Raw genomic sequence first — 23,160 nt, forward strand, 5'->3', positions numbered from 1 at the left:
TGTAGCCAAAGTGAGCAGCGGGGGTGCTGCCCGTGAGAGGGGTGCCCTGAGCGCCGTGAGAAGCGCACAGCTCTTCCCAGCCCCGAACTGCGAGAGGATTTTCTCGGGGATCGCCTCAGCCAGGGCTAGAGAAGACGTATGAGTAGTGTGTGCTCCTCAAGATCCGACGACAGAAGCAATAATGGGCTTCATAAAACAGTTCCATTCATGTTCCTTGATAAAGGCTATGATTATGATGCCAGAAGAGCCCAGAGAGCGCAGTTCTGCTGAGCGTGCGAACAGGCGGCCCGAGTGTGCTTTCCGATTGCCCAGCTTGGTTCAGAAGCAAATCCTAGAATATTGCACCTGGATGGAGTGCCCAGAGACATTTGGAAAAATCCTCCATAAATATAATTTCTCTCCACGGGTTACTTTTTGTGAGTTGATAACAATTATTGTACAGGCGTTTTTCCCCAGGCAAGGAAAGGCCTGGAGTGCAGGCGTTCTCTGTTGCTTACTGAGGGCACAGGCCTCTGAAGACCTGCAGGATTTTACACAATTCCTGAAGAATTTGCGTGACTCCATATGCAAAGTAGGAGTCACATGAATTCACGTTCTGTTTATTTAGTGAGACTTTAGTGTTTGGGGGGGGGGGTTGTTTTGCTTTTTAAAGTTCACATAATTCAAATCTGTGTTAAATGGGACCTGTCCTTTAATGATTAAGGAGCAGAAAATCCAGGTCCTTCTGTATCCTGGCTTGACTCATTCCCTCACAGATGTCCCTCTGCTCTGGCGACAGGGTGTGGTTGTTGTTGAGCTCCTGACGGATGTGGGGCAAGAGTCAGCGCCCATGCCCCAGCTCACGAGGAATCAGAAAGGAAAAGATTTGTGAGTTTACACTGGTGCCATATTTCTGATTTTGTTAACCTCCACTCACTCTTGGGCTTGTGGGAATTGCAGAAGAGGAGGGGAGCCATTGCTTGGAATAATAATGGAACTAATATCAGCAAATACTTTGGGCATTTACTATACAGCTAGCCCTTTGCGTTTATCAGCAAGTTAATCCTCACAGCCCTGTGAGGTCCCAGGGAGGGCAGGTGAGCGTGAAGCACGTGGTGGGGAGTCCGGCTGTGGGTCAGAGCGGTGCTCACACAGGCAGCCCCGAGTAGCTGACAGACGGTATAAATGGCAGGACCTGGTCCACCAGGACAGTGACATCTCTGCAGAACAGATGGGAAAGGACATTCATGGGGAGCACTAAGACATGACCATATCCTTAGAGACCCATTTATATATCCTTTCTATTTCCCCACCCCCAAAACCTGTGTGGGATACACGTGGTTACCCCACGCAAAGGTAACTGGCACTCCTAGCCATGAGTTTTCTGTGTGTTTATGGGCCGCATCTTAAACTCCAGAAGAGCCCCCTCAATTTCGTGCTGCCCTTAAATTAGCGTCTTGTCCATGATCAAGCAAGTGAGAGCCTGGCTGGGGTGGCCAAGTGGACGACGGACAACGCAGGTGTTGGCTTCCTCCCAGTGAGAGCCAAGCCTGGGCTATTCCTGCTTCTTTTGGACCCACTGCCAAACCAGGAAAGTGACAAGTCTCTGAGGACTGGCTGGGAGCCACTCTGACATTTTCCAGAGATCAGTGAGGAAAACTGATTACCTACTCATCGTTGGTAAAAATATGCCCCAGTTGATTTTTCAGGATACCCAACAGGACGCCCATGACAAGTGAAGTGCCAACTGGAAGAGACAAAAGGAAGCATCATTGACAGACCCCAGCCCTCCACACCTAGGGACCTCTGCTCCTGGGCCCGGAGGCGCCTGCACTAGTCCCTCATTTGGATCAGATACTCTTTTGCAGTCTCCTACGCAGTGAGGGTGACATGGAAAACGCTTTCACCAGCGCTTCTCAGAGTGGGCTCCCTGGAGCAGCAGCTGCGGCGTCACTGTAACTTGTTAGAAATGCAGATTTTCACACCCTGTCTCTGACCTACTGAGTCAAACTTTGCTGGGGGAGGCCCTCCAGGGGATCCTGATGCAGGCTACAGCTTGAGAACCACTGCTATCCACAGAGGAGCCCATCTGGACCTGCCAGTCTCAGAAAGCAGATCCCTGATGTCAGGGGACACGGTGGTTCATCCTGAGGGGTGGGATGTGCAGCTCCCGAGTTCGTGGGGATGCCGGGAGGGCCAGGCTTGTGGAGGACCCTGGACAGCTGGAAAGAGTCAGGCTTTTATCTAGGGTGAGCAGTGGAAGCCAGACTATTTCCAGGAGAGTCCCAGAATCCCAGCATCAGGGAAGGGGAAAGGTGGGCAGGAGAGATGTTTGCAGCTCAGGGAGGGGCAGTTGTCAACTCAGCAGCAGGGGCTGCTCGGTTTGGCAGGTATGGCAGGTTTGAGGGTAAACCTTCCAGCTCCCGAGGCCAGTCTCCAATGTGCAGGGCCCTTCTGGGGCCCAGGCCCTCGACACTCATGCCAATGTTCCACGGCCCCCGGGAGAGGGCTCCCACATACCCAGGCAGAGCACGCCCGAGATGGCCAATCACTTTGCTTGCACAGTGTCCTTAGCTCCCAGTGCCGTCCCCACTCAGACACAGACTGTGATGCTGAGCCCCATGGGGATTTGGGATGAGGTAAGAAGGTGCTGTCAGTGGGGCTACCCTGCAGGCTCTGGGATGGGGGGTCCTGAGCCAGGGAGAGGCCAGGCCCGGAGGTGGAGCAGCCCCCCAGCCTGGGCCAAGAGGGAAGAGAGCGGGAAGGCAGGATGGACCCCAGGGTGGCAGGGAAGTCTGGGACCGGGAGAGGGGCGGGGGTTCCCTAAGTGAACCAACTAGTCCTGCTGCCACCCACTCCATCAGAGTCGGCATAGGCAGGCCTTGCACTGAAATCAGTGGGGCCAAAGTCAAATGAGTAAACGGATTTTAAAGAGGTGAGTGTGGTTCTAAGTAAACCAGAAAGGCTCCTTGTAAGGAAAAGAAAATTTCACTGGAAACCATCTGTAGAAATAAGAAGCAACTTACAAACTATAGATTTTTGTGACTGCTTTGCTTAAGGCTGGTGCCACAAATGATATGCCCCAGGACCAGGCAGATGTATACCCGAGTGACATGGGCCAAGCATAAAGATGACAGCCCATGTCTCTGTGGAGAGAAGGCAGAGCAGTGGGGACTGTGGTGGAGGAGTCCGTGGTTCCATCAGGGACACTGTCACCCAGCTCTGGCCAACTGCAGTGTGCAGGAACATAGGCCTGCTGCTAAATGGGTGTCCCATTTTTTGAGAAAATTCAAAAATCCAGATTATCATGTGAAATCTCCCAATTCTTAAATAATGCTAAAACAAAACAAAAAAAATCTAACATCTGTGAGTAAAATATAATCCTTGGTGGCTGGGCTGTGGGCACCTGTGTGAGAGCCCTGGCAAAAGCCAAGCAGAGCTGGAGTGGGGTGGCCACAGGAGGTCTGGAAGGTCTTTGGGGTGACAGCCCGCCCCCCTCCTATGACACCCCCAGGCCTCACCGTGTAAGTCATGTGTAGATGACAGCGAGGCTGAGAGCTCCACCGCACTGAGCAGGCCTGTGGGAAGAGGTGCCTATGAGCCCAGACCTGGGCTGATAGTGCTGTTCTGCTTTGGGACAAAGGGCAAGCAATTTCGAGCAGCAGGTTTGTGACAGCAGCAACGAGCCCTTCCTGCTTGGCCGTCAGCAGGCCGGGAAGATCCTGCCTGGTCCTCGCGGAACTCCCTGCAAGCTGCCTGGGGGGTTGTGTTTCTAGACAAGCTCCTCGGTGCACAGGGCGGGGAAAGGGAGGGAAGGAGAGTGGACCAGGCGCCGCCCGCCCGCGTCTGGCCTCTGCCCCGCCACTGATTGCTGTGTGACTCTGGACAGCTTCTCTTGTTCCTGGGGCTCAGTTTTCTCATTTGCACGTGGGGACAGGGGTTGGATTAGAAGATGTCTTGGGGCCATTCCAGCCCCGCCTTCTGATTTTCGGCTGTTTTGAGACCCTGCTCTGAGCACTCTAATGAGCACATAGGAAGCGCCTGGCAGGGGCCCCACACACCCCAAGCCCGGGTCACTGTGCACCAGGTCATTCGGCCTCCTCCCATGGGCGCCCACCCCTGCCTGGTCCATGCTGGGCAGTGCTGGAGTCCAGGCCCCAGAGCCCCAGGCCTGCTTTCTGGGCACTCAATGCCTGGCGGGGAGATGGGCGAGCGACGGGTATATACCCCTGGCCAGGCCGAGCTTGCCAGCCGTGCCCAGGGTCCTGGCCTGTGGAACCGGAAGGGGGGAACTGCCCATCCTGGGAGGAAGTTCCCGACCTCGTAGGCCCAGCACTCGATGCACATCACGAGCAGGCTGGGGATGGCTGGGGAGAAGGGGCCCAGTCCTGCAGGCACTGGCGGGACCACCCTAGGAACAAAAGTGCCACAAGCTGACCCCAGAGTGGCTTCCCTCCCATCTGACTGCGTCAAAACTGAGGTGCTGGGGGGTGCTCTCAGAACCCGAAGGCCCAGCAGGTTCCCCCAGTTCCCCATGACCCCTGGCATCTGGACCGTGCAGGCAGGATAGTGTGGGGAGCTTGGCAGGCAGTGTCCTCTGACCACTCCCCTCCATCCCACAGCCCCCGGCTCACCTGACCCCCAGGTTCAGCACAGAAATCAGAGCATGGTTGGCCACCCGGTTGACACAGTTGCCCACCACACCATTGAGGACTTGGGGCCAGGTGATCCCCTAAAATAAGTTAAAAACTGGCCTTGCGATGGTGCAGGTGGGACTGAGGGAGTGTTGGAAACCCAGCAACATGTAGGGATTGGAATGGGAACCACTCTCCTGCCCTTCAGCTGTCCTCACACAGGGGGTGGAAGAGGCTGGGACACGCAGCTTCCCGCTGGCGTGTTGTGCCGGAGGTCAGGACACAGCATGGAAGTGACCCTTTTCAGGAGGTGGCTCATAGACAGTGGGGAGAGGGTGAGTTGGGCAGTGTGCTGGGGGTAAGGGCTGCCCCTTTAGCCAGAGATTTGTACCTGAGTCTGCAAATTTTGCCAGCAGACTGTAGAGAAAATCTTCTGTATAAAAAGCAAAACAAAACAAACAACAAATAAATGACGACCCCAAAAAATCAGACGAACATGAACAGATTCTATATTCTTTCCCAGGACATAGATCCCTGGGACCCCTCAGGTGGGGCTGAGGCCCACGTGGCCATGTGGACAGGTACTCGAGCACTTCCTACAGGGGAGGTCCTCGGGGCCTGCTCTGGCTTGGGGCAATGAGCAGACGTGTTGCTCTGAGAACGCACACTGCAGCTCGCAGGCATGTGGGTACAGAGCTTGGCAGGCTTCTGGTGTGAACCCAGGCCTCCATCAGATCAGGAAGATGACCCAGGGGCCTGGTCACAGAAGGGCCCTCCAGAACCCAAATCCACAGGGCATGCGCTGTGGATTCTGGAGACAAGGATTTGGAGGGGGTGGCCTTGGATGAGGGTGTGGCAGAAACAGCAGGGGGCTAGGATCAGTCTCTACTGAGCAGCTGCGAGACCCATGGGGGTGGCAGGAGTTGTAAAGTTAACATTGCAAAGTGCTGCAGACAGTCCGAGTGTCAGACAAGCATTATGCAAGCAGTATTACTCATTTATTATTATTATTATTATTATAGGTAGTTAAGTTCTGGAGCATTTTGTGGAAGGACCTCTGTGGAATATACTATAAAGCAAATGTATTTCACAGGGCCTGGTTTTCCAAAGCCTTGCAGTTTCAAATATTGACCTTGCGGAGGACTGGAAATTTCCTGCAGGCTATAAGTCTCTGGTGTAAGATAAAGATTTGTGGCACAGCAAGGTTGCTGGCTCAAGGACAGACTAGTTACTGACTGTTATGTAAAGATACTGAGAGATTGCTGTAAGATCACTGAATTGTCTACAGGAATGTCATCTGGCTTGTTTCACTGAGAGTTACCAGCCTATACTGTTAACCTATAACCCCACCTATGTTCTCTTCCTGTAACTTCCTGGTCTGGAAAATAAATGCAGGAAGAGAACCCCAATTTGGGGTTAATTTCCCAAGGAAGGGCTGCCTCTCACTTGAGGGTTCTGGGGGAGATTAACCACTTCGGGGCTTCTCACTGCTCAGAAGAGATGGGCTTTGAGTAATCCTTTGTGTCTCCGTCACCCAGGGGAAGTGGAGTGACAAATCCATGGGGGGGCAAAGCGACAAAGCAACAGACCTCGCTTTGTTTGACAGAGGAGACACCACATTGTTTTCCCAACCCAGCCCCATGGTCCTGTTTGACAAGATGCCATCACCTGGGCATGGAGAGTCAAAGTATGGTTTATAGGGAAGACTCAGAGGAGGAGCAGCCCTTTCAGGTGGTTCCATGATATGGAAGAAATCCATAGCTGGCTAGGCCCCAAAGAGGTCATGGCACTGTCCTTACAGAGAGACCGGTGTGGCTGGGTACACCCTGCCAGCTTGGGCTCGCTCTTGGGCTCACTCTAGCCAGCTTGGGCTTCACTCTGGCCCATTTGTCACCCAGCCCCCTCCCCAGAAACTCTGCCACTTGGTGCCACGGAAACTAAAGGCTCCTGGTATCAGAAGATGAGCTTGGTCTGGCCAGGCCGCCTGGCATCCAGCACCACTGGGTGGTAACGGGAACCACTGAGCTACAACCCAAATAGTGTAGCGCTGGGTTCTGGAACTGACCTGCAGATCACAGGGACAGGCTGCAAATGCCAGAAACTGACCAGGATAGAAGTGGTACTTATTAATTTGGTATTTAATAAATGAATAGAGAAAGGAGAGACTATGCAATGACTGGTGTTAGAAAATTTTTAAGTTAGATGGATCACCACTGTAAAGGTAAAGATGGAAACCCTGAAAGGGTTCAAAAAAAATATAGGCAAATGTTCATATAATCTTGAAGTGGGTTAAGTCTTTTTAAGCTTATCACAGACGTTGCAGGGGATAGGATTGACCTACACATTCGAAATTCTTTAAATCAAACACTTTGAAACAATAAGAGGCAAATGACAAACTGGAAAATGTTTGTGACATATGACGAGGGATTAAGATATTATCTAAGAAGAATTATAATAATTAGAAAAAGATTGACCACTAAAATAAGCAAAGGATATAGACCATTCGCAGGAGAAAAACAAATGACCAATAAACACATGAAATAATGTTCAACTTCATTAGCAATAAAATAAATGAATGTTAAAACAATGTATTTCTAATTGGAAAACGTTTTTAATAACAATGCTCTATGCTAATGAGGTTTTTGCTGTGGGGGGTAGGGGGTGGAAAGTGGCACAGGTCAGCAATATGTGTGAAAAGCCATCGACCAAGCAACTCCACTTCCAATAACGCATCTTAAGGAAATCATGACAGATGAGCACAGAGATTTTTCTACAAGAATGTTAATCATAAACTCATTTATAATAGTAAGTGTCATAAATAGGGATTGGTTAATAAATTATGGTGTACCTATGGGTCATAGGTAGCTGTTGGATCAATTTATGGAAGGCTGTCAAATCATATCAAGAGACTAAGGACGTATTTTAAAGAGAAACAGCAGATTATGATGATACAATACACACACACTGACCCCGTTGCAATATGTGTGTGTCTGTGCGAATAGAATAATTGTGGAAAGATGCAGTAACATATGTTCTTCTCTGCGTGGCAGAATCATAGGTGATTTAAAAATTTTCTGTCCCATGCTTTCCACATTTTCTCTGAGGAAGTTTTTGAATCAGGAAAAAAAATCCTACTTTTAAAAAATTCAGTTTGTATCGACTGGAATCGCATCTCCTCACCTGCCTGTCAACCATCCTCATGGCCTGGCAGGACATCACTGTGGGCTAGTGCCCCTCCCCAGCAGATGGGGTAGAAAAGCAGAAAGGCAGAACTTGGGGGGATGTAACTCTACCCTCCTCCATGCTCAGCCAACTGGGGCACCTACCGCAAGTCCTGGCATGAAAATCAGCACGTAGTCCTGGGCTACCCTGCAAGAAAGCAAGGAGCTGCAGAGCCGACCAGGCCGTGGCCCAGGAGAGGCAGGGTCTTCTCGGCGTGCCCTCCTGGACCGGGGGCTGAGCTGCAGCCCAGGATGTCCTGGGCACCCAGGTTTGAGGGGTGACCTCACCAGCCCTGCAGATCTCGACTGGGACAGTGAAACCTCAGCATCGGGGGTCACTGCTACCAAATGCTACCGGGTGCCGGGAGGCTGACACCAGGGACCCAGCTGCCTGGGACCTTGTGACTAGGAAACTTAAATTCAGAGTAACAAGTGGTTTATAAGAAGAAAAGCTTGTATCTTATCAAGAGATAACCAAAGGAACTGTACATATATAGAAAATGAACAAAACGAGAAAGAAATGCCCTCATAAATTTAACAATAAACTGTGTAACTCATCAGAGATGGGTTCAGTCGTCTTTCTCCTTTTTGGAATATGGGGTAGTGCACACCCTTCATTTCTTCAAAGCTACCTATGAAGCTCCAGCTATGTGCCAGGACAGAAATGCAAGTAAAACGCAATCCCATGTTCTTTCCTCCTGAATTAAAACTGGCCGTTTGAGTGCCCCCTGCTGGTCACAGGTGGAGCAGCATGCTATGCAGGAGAACCCCCCAAACCAAACCCTGGACCTTTGACAGGTGCTGCTGCACTTGCGGCCGAGGGAGGCACAGGACCTCAAGGGTGGGCTTCTTAGGGTTTCCCTCCCTGGCCCGGGTTTCCCAGGACCTCACAAGCCCTGGCCAGGCCCCACTCCCCCGCAGGAGCCAAGCAGTGTCTGGACATGGCCGGGTCCTGCCTGAAGAACAGCAGGAGGTGCTGGGTGTTGAGGACAAGCATCTCGCTGCAAGATGACACCCACGTGCTGCTTCTTGGAGCTCCCGAAGCCAGCAAAACAGCTGCCTGTCAGGCCACTCTTTTCCCACTCCCCACCGTGCCCTGGACTTCCAGCAGCATGTGCCAGCACAGGCGGGCAGCCGTACGTGCCCCAGAGGACCTGAGGTGCCCTCACACAGCAGCCTGCTTCTGGACTGGAACAGGCCCTGCCAACCTCCGCCCACCATTGTCTCCACTGTGCCCAACAGCAAGGTGTTAGTGATCCCCTGTTACAGCAGAGGCACATGGGGCTCTGAGCATTTGCCATGTCATCTGTTGGGAAGAGACAGCCAGGATCCCAGGTCCACTGTGAGGCCAAAACCTGCAGGGAGCACCAAGGCCCCACTGTTTAGTGGCTGCAGGACTGTGGGCCCCTGCAGGCAGAGAGGTCCCATCTGTGTCCCCTCGGCCTCTGACACACGCCTGCATGTAGGCAGCTGAACACAGGAGTGAACAGGTGAGTGAGGCAACGTTGGGGTCCCAACTGCTTTTCTCTATTTGGTGACTTCCCCTGGGGGTGAGACTGTCTCCACCCCCATCTCCTCCATGGCCCAGACCCTTTCAAAGAGGGTCTGTTTCCCTGAAGGCATCCAGCCCTTGGAGGTGGGGCAGGGGCACTGTCCCTCCCTGCCCAGGGCCCAGCTGACAGGCTCCCAGATCTAGGAGGGCACCAAGCAACCTTCGGAGGACTCCCTGCTCACGCTGCTTCTGCAGCACACATGGGCTTGGCTCTGCCCTGGCCCAGCTTCCTGCCCAGCTCCAGGAGGCCCACCTACCTGGGACATCAAGGTGTCACATGCCAAGGACAAACCAAATCCTACTTCATAGATATTGACAAACTGAAGCCGCACACAGGAGAAAACAAAGGTTTGTCAGGCAAGGCCTGAGGGGGGATCTGTCTGGGGTGAGGTCAGGTTGGTCGGGCCTCTGGGGAGGCCACCCAGCAGGGAATTGGTGGTGGAGGCAGCTCTGCTCTGCAGCAGGCCAGAGACCCTCTTCCTCCCACTTTGCCCTTGAGGACTGTGTGCCTCTGGGCCAGCCTTTCCCCATCTCTGGCCCTGAGGTCCCAGCTGTGAATTCAGCTGTCCAGCCACATGGTCTGTGTCTTCCAGGCCCCACCTGGCCACCAGACTACAGGCCCACCTGGGAGCCCAGGGAGAGAACATCTGGTGCAGGGCCAGGCTGAGTCCTCACAGCCACTGCAAGGGTCACCGACACCAGCTCCACCTTGCCCAGTTGCCCACAGAACACTTCTCATGATGTAGATCATAAAGGTCAGCAGCTTGAGCAGGAACTAGAGGATGGCAGCCAGGGTCAGAGCAGGCCCCGTATATCCCTGCTGCCACCTCAGGGACACTCTGTACTTTGGCCTGCTCAGCCCAGCCTCCACCTGCCAGACCCCGAGCCCGGCACCCGCAGGCACGTGCACTGCTCACAGTGCAGCCCTGCACCGATGGGTCTCTCCAGGAGCCCTGGGGCCTCTAACCAATGCCTACAGCCACTGGGCAGACCTGCCATACCTGGGGGAGCCAGGGCAGGACGTTGGGAGACCTGAGTCCCCACTCCTGTCCTGCTGTCTACAGCCACAGTCACCCCTGTATTTGGTCTGCTTTTACTGTTATTAGTGTAATAGCAATTTGGCCAGGCCATATGCAAAAAAAAAAAAAAAAAAAAAAAAAAAAAAAAAGGAGCTCAATACACCAATACCTTAATAATGGCTATTTCCAGCTGGTGGGATTAGAGACAAATTTCTTTTTTCTTTGTAACTTTCAATTTTGTCTGAAACTTTTACAGGGACTACCTATTTATTATTCTTTCTGGTTAGAAAAAAATGTTTATAAACCTATTTTCCATTTGGAAATGAAATGGGCACAGTGGGCCCCTTCTTCCCCTGTCAAGGCTCTGGGGGGGAGACCATGGGCTGTGGGCATGGGTGTTTCCCATCTTTTGTGGCACCATCTTTCTACCCAGCCTTGCCATGGGGTTCCAAATGAGAACACACCTGCACCTTCTGGGTCGGGCTGCCTGCTGCTGAGCCCAGTCAAGCCCCACAACCACCCTGGGGATGGTCCAGGGATGGCACTGAGGAGCCATCCTGCTGTCACCAGGCTCCAGGCAGTGGCCCGACACAGCCCAGTCATCAACACAGATGGTTTCTGGGGTCAGTGGCTGTGAGCACATCCCTGCGTCCTGCCTGGACATCAGCTGCCTTCCAGCCTCCCCCACGTGCCTGCCTTCCAGCCCTGCCTCCTTACCAGGGGTCCAAAAAGGGCAGAGTGTCCATGCCTTGGCCCCAAAGCCTCTGGGGACTAGCCTGCAGAGGACAGGGCAGCAGCCCACTTGGATTGAGGGGACCGTATCCTGGAGGCCGTCGATTCCCAGCCTAGGGCTCTGTGAGGAAAGTGGAGTTGGTATAGTCAGGCACCCTCATCTCATATCTGGCTGGGTAGGATTCAGCACATCCATTGTAAACAAGTTATATAAGAGTGTGTAACTACACGTGTGTGCCCATGTGCTCCTTGACTCACTGCAAGTATTGTGTGCTTTTGGTATAAAAGACTATGGCTCTGAACTGCTGGCCAGCAGAGCTTGTGTCGGAGTAAAGCATGTCTACCCTGCCATCAGCTGCCAGAATCTTTTTTAACTACCTAACTCATGACCTGCACAGGATGGGGCAGAGGGGTCTGTGATCCAGCCTGACAATTGGCGCAGTCGGCAGGATTCCAAGCAGGTAAGGGAGCCACTGGTCCCTCAGGAGGGGGAGGAAATGTGCCCTTGAGTATGTGGTACCTGGTGGCTGCTTTCCTGTTGACCAGGGTCCAGCTGTTACTAACTGTACTGTGAGTCATAATGGACCAGGCACTCCATGAAGTGGCGTGGCTTCGAGATTTGCAGCAGAAAGCAGACATTTGGAAGCACGGGGGCTCGTTCTGGAGGCTGAAGTACAGCCAGGGCTCACGGCTGCATTCAACACCAGGGATGATGGTGAACCCAATGGTGAGTTGGGGGAAACTGTTCTCTTCCTGGCACGACCTGTTGTGCATCACAAATTGAAGCATGAGCAGCCTGTGGGGCCAGGTGGACTACTGGGAGGCAACCCACAAGTGACCCAATTTACTACTTATGTCCCCTATTCTCAAGCTGAGTTGGTTGACTTGGGGAAACAGTTTTGCCAGAAACAGGGTGAGCCCCTGGCTGCTTGGCTCCTGTGGTTGTGGGACCTAGGGGTGGATAGTGTGATGTGCTCTGGTGACGAGATGGAAAAGTTAGCGTCTATCACCACACACCCACCCCTGTGGCAGTGGCTACAGAATAGCCACAGATACGCACCGAGACAGGGTGACCACTCCTTGATGGAACGGGTGAATGCAGCCATCCAGACCACGTGGACAAATGCCGGAGAACTGCCCGAGATTGTGAGTAGGTGGCAAACGTATGCCAGGCTGGTCCAAATCATTCAGGAGCTGGGGATGCAGCAGTCCATGGTTAATGTGAACACCCGTGGCCCGGACGATGAATGTTTTTCAGGAAACGTGAGAAACACAGTGCTGCAGAATGCCCCGTCAACATCCTTTGGGTCACTGATGGCCATACCGGTCCCATACATTGGTCGTCGTATACATGAAGTAATGACCATGATAGCTAGCCTGGGTGAAGTAGAGGAGAATAGCAAAAAAGGTCTGGAAGGTGGCCAAGACCCAACCCCTAAGGAATGATCAGGATCTTATCCTGAGGGGACCAAGCAGGACCAGCCGTAAGCAGATGTGGCCTGACTTGCTTGCAGCAGGGGGTGATAGCAAGAAAACTGACCGGCAGCCAAATGCGGTCCAGTTTGCCTTGTGGCAGCAATTGCTCCCTGAACAGCATTTCACTAAACATCCAGAAACAGGTAGCAAAGTGTGCTTGGTGGACTTGCAGGATTTTTTTATTGTTTCTGAGGAGGCAGATGAAATGTTCTGGTTTGGTTAGGGAGCAGGCCACGGTACTCATCTTTTGAGGGCAGGTGAGGACTGGAGGCCTCACATTGAATTGGCAATACATTGGTCAGGGACTAATGTGCAGCGTGTTTTGGCATTGGTGGATATGGGCACAGAATGTAGCCTGATATATGGTAATCCAGATAAGTTTCCAGGGGCCACAGTTCATATAGATGGCTATGGAGGACATACTACTGAAGTCAAAGCTGTGTCACTGCCATTAAGCACAGGACGATTGCCCCCTCGTGTGTATATTGTTTATATATCCCCAGGAGCTGAATACATCTTGGGTATGGATGTACTTTATGGTTTGCACCTGCAAACAACAGTTGGAGAGTTTCAGCTACAAATATAGACGATAAAGCCTGTGTTGTGGGGATATGCTAAACATGACCCACAGATGTTACCCCAGCCGAGACGTGTGGTTAATGTAAAGCAGTATCGCCCACCGGGAGGACATGCAGAGATAGGTGCCACTATATTGGAGTTAGAGAAAGTTTGCATTATTCGTCCAGTTCAGAGCCCATTTAATGCTCTGGTATGGCCAGTGGAAAAAACCTGATGGTACCTGGAGAATGACTGTAGACTACTGAGAACTAAACAAAGTAGTGCCTCCTTTGCATGTAGCCATGCCTTCACTTCATGACTTGATGGATCAGCTGACGACTCAGCTGGGGACTTATCATTATGTATTGGATCTTGCAAATGCTTTTTTCTCCATCCCAATCTTGGCTGATAGACAAGATCAGTTTGCCTTCACCTGGGAAGGGAGGCAGTGGACCTTTCAAGTACTGCCCCAAGGTTATCTGCGTAGCCCAACTATTTGTCATGGTTTAGTGGCTGGGGACCTAGCCAAGTGGACTAGGCCCAGCACGGTTACAATGTTGCATTATACTGATGATGTCTTACCAACCTGTGATACAGATTTAACCAAGGCAGCTCCAACAGTGCTAGGCCATTTGGCACAATGTGGGTGGGTGGTGAACACAACTGAAGTGCAAGGATCTGGGCTGTCTGCCAAACTCTTGGGAATTGTTTGGTTGGGTAAGACATGAGTCATCCCAGAAGCTATTATAGATAAGATACAGGCATACCCTCGGCTCACAACTGTAGCTCAGCTGCAGACATATTTAGGACTATTGGGGTATTGGAGAGCTTTTGTACCCCATATGGCCCAAAGGGCATGCCCACTATATGCACTGACAAAGAAAGGAGCCCCCTGGGATTGGACTGAGGAAGTAGAACAAGCTTATCGGGCTACAAACAGGGCAATACAGCAAGTACAGGCTTTACGAGTGGCTGATCCCACAAAGCCTTTTGAACTAGATGTGCATATAACCCCAGAAGCATCAGAGTGGGGTTTGTGGCAAAGATAAGACTGATTCTGAACACCTATAGGATTCTGTTCTCAGCTCTGGAAGGGCGCTGAAGTGTGTTATTCCCCGATAGAGAAACAGCAGCTGTGTATTCTGCCCTCACGGCTACTGAAGCTGTCACAGGAACTGCCAAGGCCCTAGTAAGGATGACATACCACGTGCTGGGTTAGTTGCACACATGGGCAACCACCCCCAAAACGGATGTAGCTTAAACCCCCACTCTGTCCAAATGGGGTGCATATATAGAACGAGAAGCACTGTGTCAACAAGTCCTCTTTTTAATGAGTTACAGACTGAATTAGGACCCGTGAAAGTAGTGGAGGAGACCTTGACGCCACCCCTAGCCTTGGAGGTAGAGGCCACACCGTCTCATGAAGGCCTGGTATACAGATGGCTGTAGCATGGGCCCCTCAGCATCATGGACGGCTGTTGCCATCCAACCCTCAACAGATACCACATGGTATGAAAATGGCAGAGGGCAAAGCAGCCACTGGGCTGAATTGAGAGCAGTTTAGATGGAGATAAAAAATGAGCCTGGGCCAATAACCACCTCTGTAGTGACAGCTGGGTCATATATAAGGGTCTTACCCTTCATATATCTACTTGGAAATATCAGCGGTGGATGGTAGGCCACTGACCCCTGTGGGGACAAGCCATGTGGCAAGAGTTATGGGAAGTAGGACAGGCAAAAGAAGTAACTCTTTTCCATGTCACAGGACACTTTCCCTTAGCCAGTCCAGGCAATGACGAAGCTGATGCCCTGGCTAAGGTATGATGCTGGAGAGAGCCCCAGCTGCTGACCTAGCCCAGTGGTTACATCGACGAATGCAGCATGCTGGCTGCAAGACCACGTGGATGGCGGCTCGAAGATGGGCCCTGCCTATAAAATGGGAAGATGTAGTGAGTGTCTGTCGTGCTTGTCCAGTATGTGCTCAAGAGAGTCCACACCCCAGCGGCTGCTGCAGACCGATGGACAGATAACTCAAGGAAGGGTGCCCCTGACTCGATGGCAAGTGGATTTTAGGGGACCACTCCCCACATCAGAGAACTTCAGGTACATCTTCACAGCCATTGATATGGCTACAGGCTTCTGTTTATATGGCCCTGTAAGGCCCCAGACCAAGTAAACACCATTAAGGCATTAAATAGCCTTGCAGCCACGTACAGTCAGGCCCTGGTCATAGTGATAATGCAACCCACTTTACTGAACATGAAGTGGGCCTCCCAGTTGTCTATTCAGTGGAAGTTACATGTGCCATGTCATCCCCAGGCAGCGGGAATGCCTGAACGGTACAATGGTCTTCTGAAAAAGGGACTAACAATACCTACCCAACCCCCCTCTCTGAAGGGGTGGGCACAGCGGTTGTGGCCAACAGTCAGAATCGTGAGTCAGAGACCCTGAAAGGTGGGACCTGTCCGGTGGAGGCTCTGTCGCGTGGAGCCACGGCACCTGTCCAATCGCGCGTTACTGCCGAGGATGGTCTCCTGAAGCCAGGATATGGTAAGAAGGGAAGTATCCTCTTTCTGGCCCAACCTGTTTACGACAAGGGCAGCCAGTACCATGGGAATGGCCTTGGAAAGTAGAAGCCCCCCATGTACACTGGGGAGGCCTAATGGGACCCCAGGGGAGAGGGTAAGGAGATTGACAACTGTCACCTTGGGTGACGAGTACTTGACCTCCCCACGTAAAGGTGACTTCGCCCGGAACAGAAAAACGCTCTGTCTTAAAGGGCACATTTGTACTCTCATTATGGCCAGTTCTGAGTCCCCTATATTGGTACATGTAGAACCTACAGACCCAGCAGTGTTAGCTGATAATGGGTGGTGTCGTAAGCCAGGTAAGACACCTGTTCCTGCAACCACCTTTCTCAGGATGATAAACTGGCATGTATTTTGCCAGAGGGGTGAGAACTCCCTATACTGGTGCCAATAACTCTTTTGTCTTTTCGCCCATAGTCTTGTGGCTGCCAACACCATAGTCGACTGGGCACATATGTATGCTCATGTGGCCCATGTGTCAGCTTGCTGGGTCTGCACCAAGTTCCCCACCAGTTGGGCTGCAGGATTCCCATGGAAAATCATCCCTGACTGTCACCCTAATGTTACTGAGGCTTTATACCAACTAACCAGTGAGATTCATGCTGCTCAAAAAATGACTGAGACCCCCTCCAGGAATGCGGGGCCAATATGTCGTCTTCCTGGAGATGGGTATTAGGTGTCCTGGGAGGGAGCGCCTGTGTTTTGGTGGCATGTTGCTGCAGCTTGTGTTGCTGCTGTGGCCTGTGGATGCAAGGGTCAGCTGTCCTCGCTAAGGGAACGTCACAGAAGATCTGAGATACACAGATTGATTGTACGGTGAGGGACACTGAAGTGGTGGGTGTGAGGCAAATGGAGTTTGTATAGTCAGGCCCCCTCACCTCGTATCCGGCTGGGTATGATTCAGCACGTCCGTTGTAAACGTGTTATGTGAGATGCTGTGACTGCGCATGTGCCCACATACTCCTTGGCTTGTTGTCATTACTGTGCACTTTTGATATAAAAGACAACAGCTCTGAGCCACTGGCCGGCAGAGCTCATGTCGGAACAAAGCGTGTCTACCCGGCTATCGGCTGCCAGATTGCAACTCCCTGACTCGCAGCCTTCACGGGACAGGGCAGAGGAGTCTGTGATATAGCCCGACAGGTTCTCTCATGGCAGCTCTGTCCTGCAAGCTGCCCACCCCAGCCGGCCGTGTCACTTAATGCCTGGCTAAAGAGTAAGGCACAGGAGGGGGGGCTGCTGTGCTCACCCGTGGGACGTGCCCGGCCTCCCTGGGCACTGCAGTCCTGCCGCCCAGCCCACTGGCCTCGGCCCCACAGAGGACAGAACAGAGGCCTGGGCTCTGGGAGCCATACTGTGATGTCAGCAGAAGGTTTGGGGCTTGCTCCTGGGGCTGCGCAGAAGTGTGGGGAGGCCTGGCTGATGCAGCAGGGGCCTGGGCATCTTGTGCCTGGTATAAGCCCATGATGACTCCCGTTTCTCAGAGGCTATGGAGCAGGTGGTGGCAGACCCCTTGTTCCTTTCAGGCAAGTGGCCCCCGGAGCCCTACTGTGCCTGGGAGGGGCCACTTCCTGAGGGACAGGGGCCTGGTCATTTTGTGCTAGTGGGGCCTGGGACTGGAGACCAGAGCTGGTATACCTGGGAAGAGTCCCCTCGCCTGCCCACACCCACCAGCCCTTGCAGCAACATCCCTGAGAGTCAGGGGTGGCCCCACTTGGAAAAGCAGCTCCCCCCTCTCACCCTGCATTTTGCCCAGTGAGGCTGTGTCTCAGTGTCCCACAGGTTCCTCTCTGCCCTCTCGTGCGGGGCTGGCCTGGCAATGGGCAACACGAGAGACCCACAGCTACCCGGTCTCCTGGCCCAGTCCTGGCTCAGGCTTTGGGTTGTGAGTTCAGCCCCAAGAAGGAGGAGGGAGGAAGAGGGGCCAGGAGGAGGGCAGGCAGGACCAGCAGCCATGGGGTGCACTGCCCGGCACTCCCGTCTGCCCAGCCCAGTTCCCACGTCCACCCCTGCAGTGAGGGAGTGGCCAGCAGGATTCCCTGACACAGGGGAGGGCGGGAGGGGCAGGTCCGTAAGGAAAGGAGTGAAGACAAAAGGCAACCAAGGCAGGCACTGTTCCGCCGTCACCCCCGCCCCCCATGCGACCTCCTTTCCACACGCAGAGCTCCCGCAGGCTGCACCGGGTTCTGCACCAGGCTCTGCACCGGGCACTGCACCGGGCTCTGCACCAGGCGCACCGGCGTGCGCACCCTTCCCTTGCTCTGCTCAGTGCCCATCACAGGGTTCTCCAGCCTGGGCATGGAATAGCATCTGACTACCGGCTGCAAGAGGAAAGAGAAGACATGTCATCACCGTTGTGACTGTTGTTACGACAGGACAGCAGCAGGGAGCAAACACCGATGGGACGCCGCTGCAGCCCTGCGGTGGGAGGCCACTGGCACCGCGCCCTCACCCCAGCGCCTTCCCACGGCCTTCTCGCCCGGCCGGCTCCCAGCTGCTGCGGCTCCCTCTTCTGAAAGTGTGGCCACAGGCTTTCCTTCACCCAGGGGACCTGAGCCTTGGTGGGCTCCCTGATGGGGCACGCGGGAGAGTGGTCGTCTGCCGTGGCCCCCCTCCTGTCACGGGCAGTGAGCGCTGCAGCGGCGGTACTGGTGGCAGCCGCGCGATGGGCACAGGAGCAGGGCGCCTGCTGCAAGGTGGCGCTGCTCGAGGTCAAGGTTTCTCAGGGTGCTGGACACAGGCATCTTCCTGAGGCAAGTGCTTGTCTGAGCCTCTTCAAAATCCACTCCCACAGGTGTCCACAGGACTTTTGTGACATGAGCTACTGCACACCTACATTTTCTTCGGGATGAAACTTCACCCTCCCAAGCTCCTTTTAGAATTTCAGTCCCCAGGCCTGTGGCGGGGTCCGACCCTGGGCAGCGGCCACTGCCTGGGGCAGAGGTGGGCCCGTGGGCGGCTTCCTCCAGGTGTGCGGTTTCAGGGCTCTCTGAGTGCTCCAGATCCTCCCAGGTAATGACTTACAAGTGGTGTGGGTCACTTTTCCAGTGAATGCCTACGTTTATGTGGTGACTGCAAATTCAGTCGGCACCACCAGGCAGCAGTCTGCAGACTCGGCCTCCAGGTTTGGTTTTTGGGGATTTCAGCCAGTGGAAGCTGAAATGGGCTCTGAGCAGAGCTGCAGACGGGCCCCGAGTCACCCGTGGCTGGACAAGAACGTGGAGATTTCAGCCTCTGGCCTCCCTCCAAGTCACCCCGTGCTCTGAGGAGCAGCCTCCAGCCCCGCGTCCTCTGCGGTCTCAGATGCCACACAGGGGCGAGGGAGCCGCAGCTCACCTCTCGGTAGCAGGGGCTGGGAGTTCCTCGGAATGTGAAAGCCAGTCCCCACGACTTCCCGAACCTTCCCTTCTCAGGTAGCTTGTTCCCGCGCCACCTCATTTCCCGGGGGCACGTGGCCCATGATTTTCTCCCTTATGACAATTTCTGTGTTAGTCATGGTTCCCTGGTGGAAGCAGGTGGACCTGTTGTGGGGTGATGCCACAGGGTGGACGGCAGGCTGGCACAGTTCATGCCCACGGCCTTGGGGTGAGAGGGCCGCACTCTCACCAGCTCAGCCGCTGGCACAGCTCTTGCCGGTGCTCTGGAAGGGAGCTGTCAGGGCACCTGTGCACTCGCAGATTACCCAGAGAGCCCCGTGATGACTCAGCTCCAAACCCAGCCTGTGATGGGAATGGAGGTAGAAATGGGGGGAAGGAGGAGAGCTGGGAGCCACCTGGAGAGGGGCATGGTGGCCCCCCAAAGGCCATCACCTGCGTGTCTTACTTCTGTGTTCTATTACCCCATAACTTGGTGCTATTATACACGCCCCCATAACTTGCTGTCCCAAATCCAGTCTCATCTATATCACGACTCTGGGCTGACTGGTCCGGCTGGGTCTGCAGCTGCCGAGTGCTCACCCAGGCTGGCCGTCCCAAAGCTCGCTCACAGGCTGCGCGGGGGGCCCACTGGATGCTCGGCTGAGACAGCACACGAGCATCTGCACCTGTCTGTGCAGAACCTCTCAAGGGGAACCTGTAGGACCCAGCCTGGGAAGCCACCACACCCCTTCTGCCTCGTTCTGTTGACTAAAGCTGACCACCGGGCTTGCCCAGATTTAACAGGAGGGGGAACAGTCCCCACTTTGTTTTTTTGGCAGGGGGCGGTCTGGGGATCTGAACCCACAACCTTGGGGTTACAAGGCTGCAGTCTAACCAGCCAAGCTAAGCAGCCGGCCTACAGCCTCCACTGCTGGATGGAGCGGCCAGGAATCTGCAGCTTCTTTAATCCACTGCACGCTCTCCTCCTCCTTTCTGTGTCTCCCTGTCCCACTGTCTCCCATCCTCCCTGCTGCCTGTGCCTTGCCCTGAGGGACAGCAGATAAAGACACTGAACTCAGTGGCGAGGGGACATAGGCCTGCCCAGGACCCCCACAGGGAAGAGTGACCCCAAGGTACAAAATCCTGGGAATGGCAGGAGGCAGGGCGAGGGGGAAGAGGAGGGAGAGCCATGACCAGGCCCCTCCGCCACCTCCCCACACACCCCAGCCGTGCACTCCGGGGCTGGGGCCTCTGTTCACCTTTCCGCACTTGGTTACACTTCATCAGGCCTGCAGCCATCGCGACTGCCCTTTGGATGCCCTGAGACGTGCACCTCCAGCCCGGGGGCCAGCGGTCCTCTCTCTCGTCCCTCCGCGCTGTCCTGTGACTGCAAAACAGCTGATTCTCCAGAGGAGGGTGGGGACTCTGGCCTGCTGGTCACTTGGCTCCACACAGCTTCAGGGCAAAGGACAGCTGGGGAGGACTGAGCTGTGCGCCTCCTGCCTGGTCCCCAGGTCTCCTGCCAAGTGCTGACCAGCCCGCCTGTTCTCCCTGCTCCACTGCCTCTTAGATCTTGGCAGCGGCTCCCCTCTGTCTCTGCCTCCACCCCAACATCTCCTCCCTCTGCCCCTCACCCCTCCCTGCTTTTCTCCCTCCCTGCCCCACAAGGCCTCACTGGGCACCTTGTAGGCCCAGGCCCTGGACCCTGAGAAATGCCTGAGGCTCAGTCCCTGACATGACATCAGGCACTCCCAGTCCTGCAGGAGAGTGGAGGGACAGAGCCAGCTGACAAAACCCCAGCAGTGACAACAAGATCCCCAAATGATACCTGCCAAGTACCAGGGCTCCCAAAGCCCAGAAGATAGTGGGGCTTTTCCATCTGGGGAAAAGTTTACAAGGAATAAAAATGAATATTATCCAGTGATAAAAAGAAATGAGCTACCAAGCCATGAAAAGATGTGGAGGAGACTTAAATGCACACCGCTAAGTGAGAGAAGCCAGCCTGAAAAGCTACACACTGTATGATTCCAGCTCTGTGACATTCTGGAGAAGGCAGAGCTCTGGAGACGGTAAGACCAGGGGTTGCCGGGGGTTGGGGCAGGGACGGAGGAGCAGGCAGAGCACAGAGGGTTTTTAGGGCAGTGATACTACTCCATGTGATACTACAAGAGCAGACACAGGTCAGCATATGTTTGTCCAAACCCACAGAATGTGCAGCACCCAGAGTGAGGCCCAGTGTAGACTAGGACCTTAGTTGATGATAATGTATCAATACTGGGTTGTCAGTTGCAACAAAAGCTCCACCTCATGCAAGTTGCTGTAATAGAGGAACTGGCCGGGAAGTGAGGGGTACATGGGAACTCTCTATACTTTCTGTGCCTAAAACTGCTCGAAAAGTAAAGTCTATTATGCATGGAAGACAAAACAATAACAATGAATAGCATTTACTGAAGGTTTCTAAGGAAAACGCCTTCCTCTAGTACATGGGTTCACTTTGGTTCAAGAATGCATTGATTAGTTATGTTGAACTTTCAGAAGGAGAGAATAGAACTGAGGCCACCAGAGGTGGGAAAGGGAGAGAAGGCGGGGGGCGGTTAGCAAGAAACGGGTAAAGAGCCACAGAAAATGATTGCATTGTGTCGTGTTGAATATATTAATTATTCTGATGGGAGCATCACATCTTACACACAGGTACTGATATTCAATGCTGTGCCCCACAGACATGTACAATCAACTATGTTTCAATTTAAAAAGAATGCGCTATTCACAGTAGCCAAAAAGTGGAGACACCCGCAGAGTCCATCAGCTGATAAAAGGATGAACACAATGGGGTGTATCAGCCTTAAAAAGGAATGACGTCCTGAGCGCACGTGGAGGAGCCTCAGTGAAAGAGGCCGGACGCGAAGGGTCACACGGTGTATGATTCCAGGTATATGACATGTCCAGAACAGACAAGCCCATGGAGACGGAGACAGCGATTCAGGGACTGGGGATGGGGCAGAGTGAGGTGACAGCTAAGGGGTCTAGTGTTTCTCTGGGGGTGATGAACATGTCCCAAATGTAGGAAATTGTAATAGAAAAATGTAACTTTAACCTGCACTGTTGCCTGTATAACTTTAGCCTGCACAGTATAACTTTAACTTAACCTGCACAAATTATTCCTGTAAGCACTTACTAAAATTGAGGAAAACATATCTAAAGATATTTTAAGTGAAGCAGCTTTTTAGAGGTCAAAGCAGAACTAGACACACATTCCAGGGGCCAGCCAGTCTCAAGGACTAACCAGCCCTCTTATCTTCAGGACACCTGGCAGAGCCCAAGTGAGTAAAAAAAAAAAAAATCGAACAGTCCCTTATCGGGGTGCTAGCCTGTTAAGCTTGACCATGAATAAAGTCTTTGTCCAAAGAAAGTGTATAAAAACTCCAACGTAAAGGGGGGGGCGCTTTTCCGAAAGGCAAAGGGCCCCAGCTAGCTGGAAAATAAAATACCTCTTGCCTGATTGCAGCATCTCTTGTCTTATGGTCTTTGTGAAGTGAGCCACCCGTGGCGTGTGGGATTTGTGCAAAGTGCACGGGTCTTACACCAAAGTTGATTGTGATGATGGTTGCACAAACCTGTGAATGTACTAAATGTATTGTATACTCGAAAAGAGTGAATATGGTACGTGAATGTATCTCAATAAAGCTACTAAAGATGGGAGAAAGGAGGAAGCTGAGGCAAGCTCTTCACACGTCCAGGTCACCTCTGTGTAGTGATGGTGACAAGGATAGATAACAAGGAAAGATAGATTTTCTAGTCTGGGAAAAACACATGGAACGTGGACCAGCAGCTGCCCCGCGAGCCGGCCAGGACGGCAGGGGACAGGTTGTCTCTGCGCCTCGCCACACGCATGGGCAGGAGTTGCCACCCCCGAGCGCCCGGCCCCGCTGGAGGCCCCGCAGCTGTCCCGAGCCTGAACATCTGGCTGAAAGAAGCCCATCGCCTCACTTCATGTGGTAGAAACTTGGACTGAGAGGCCTGGAATTTGGACTTGGGCCGCTGTGGG

At 53.3% G+C, this 23,160-nt stretch overlaps 1 pseudogene; it reads right to left on the reverse strand.

The window, feature by feature from the left end:
* LOC134387364 (multidrug and toxin extrusion protein 2-like) overlaps positions 1-20,414 on the reverse strand; it is a 32,159-nt pseudogene extending 11,745 nt beyond the window's left edge.
* Between the last annotated feature and the right edge of the window lie 2,746 nt (positions 20,415-23,160).

Source organism: Cynocephalus volans, chromosome 10, assembly GCF_027409185.1.
Source record: "Cynocephalus volans isolate mCynVol1 chromosome 10, mCynVol1.pri, whole genome shotgun sequence".
In the NCBI taxonomy this organism is placed as follows: Eukaryota; Metazoa; Chordata; class Mammalia; order Dermoptera; family Cynocephalidae; genus Cynocephalus; species Cynocephalus volans.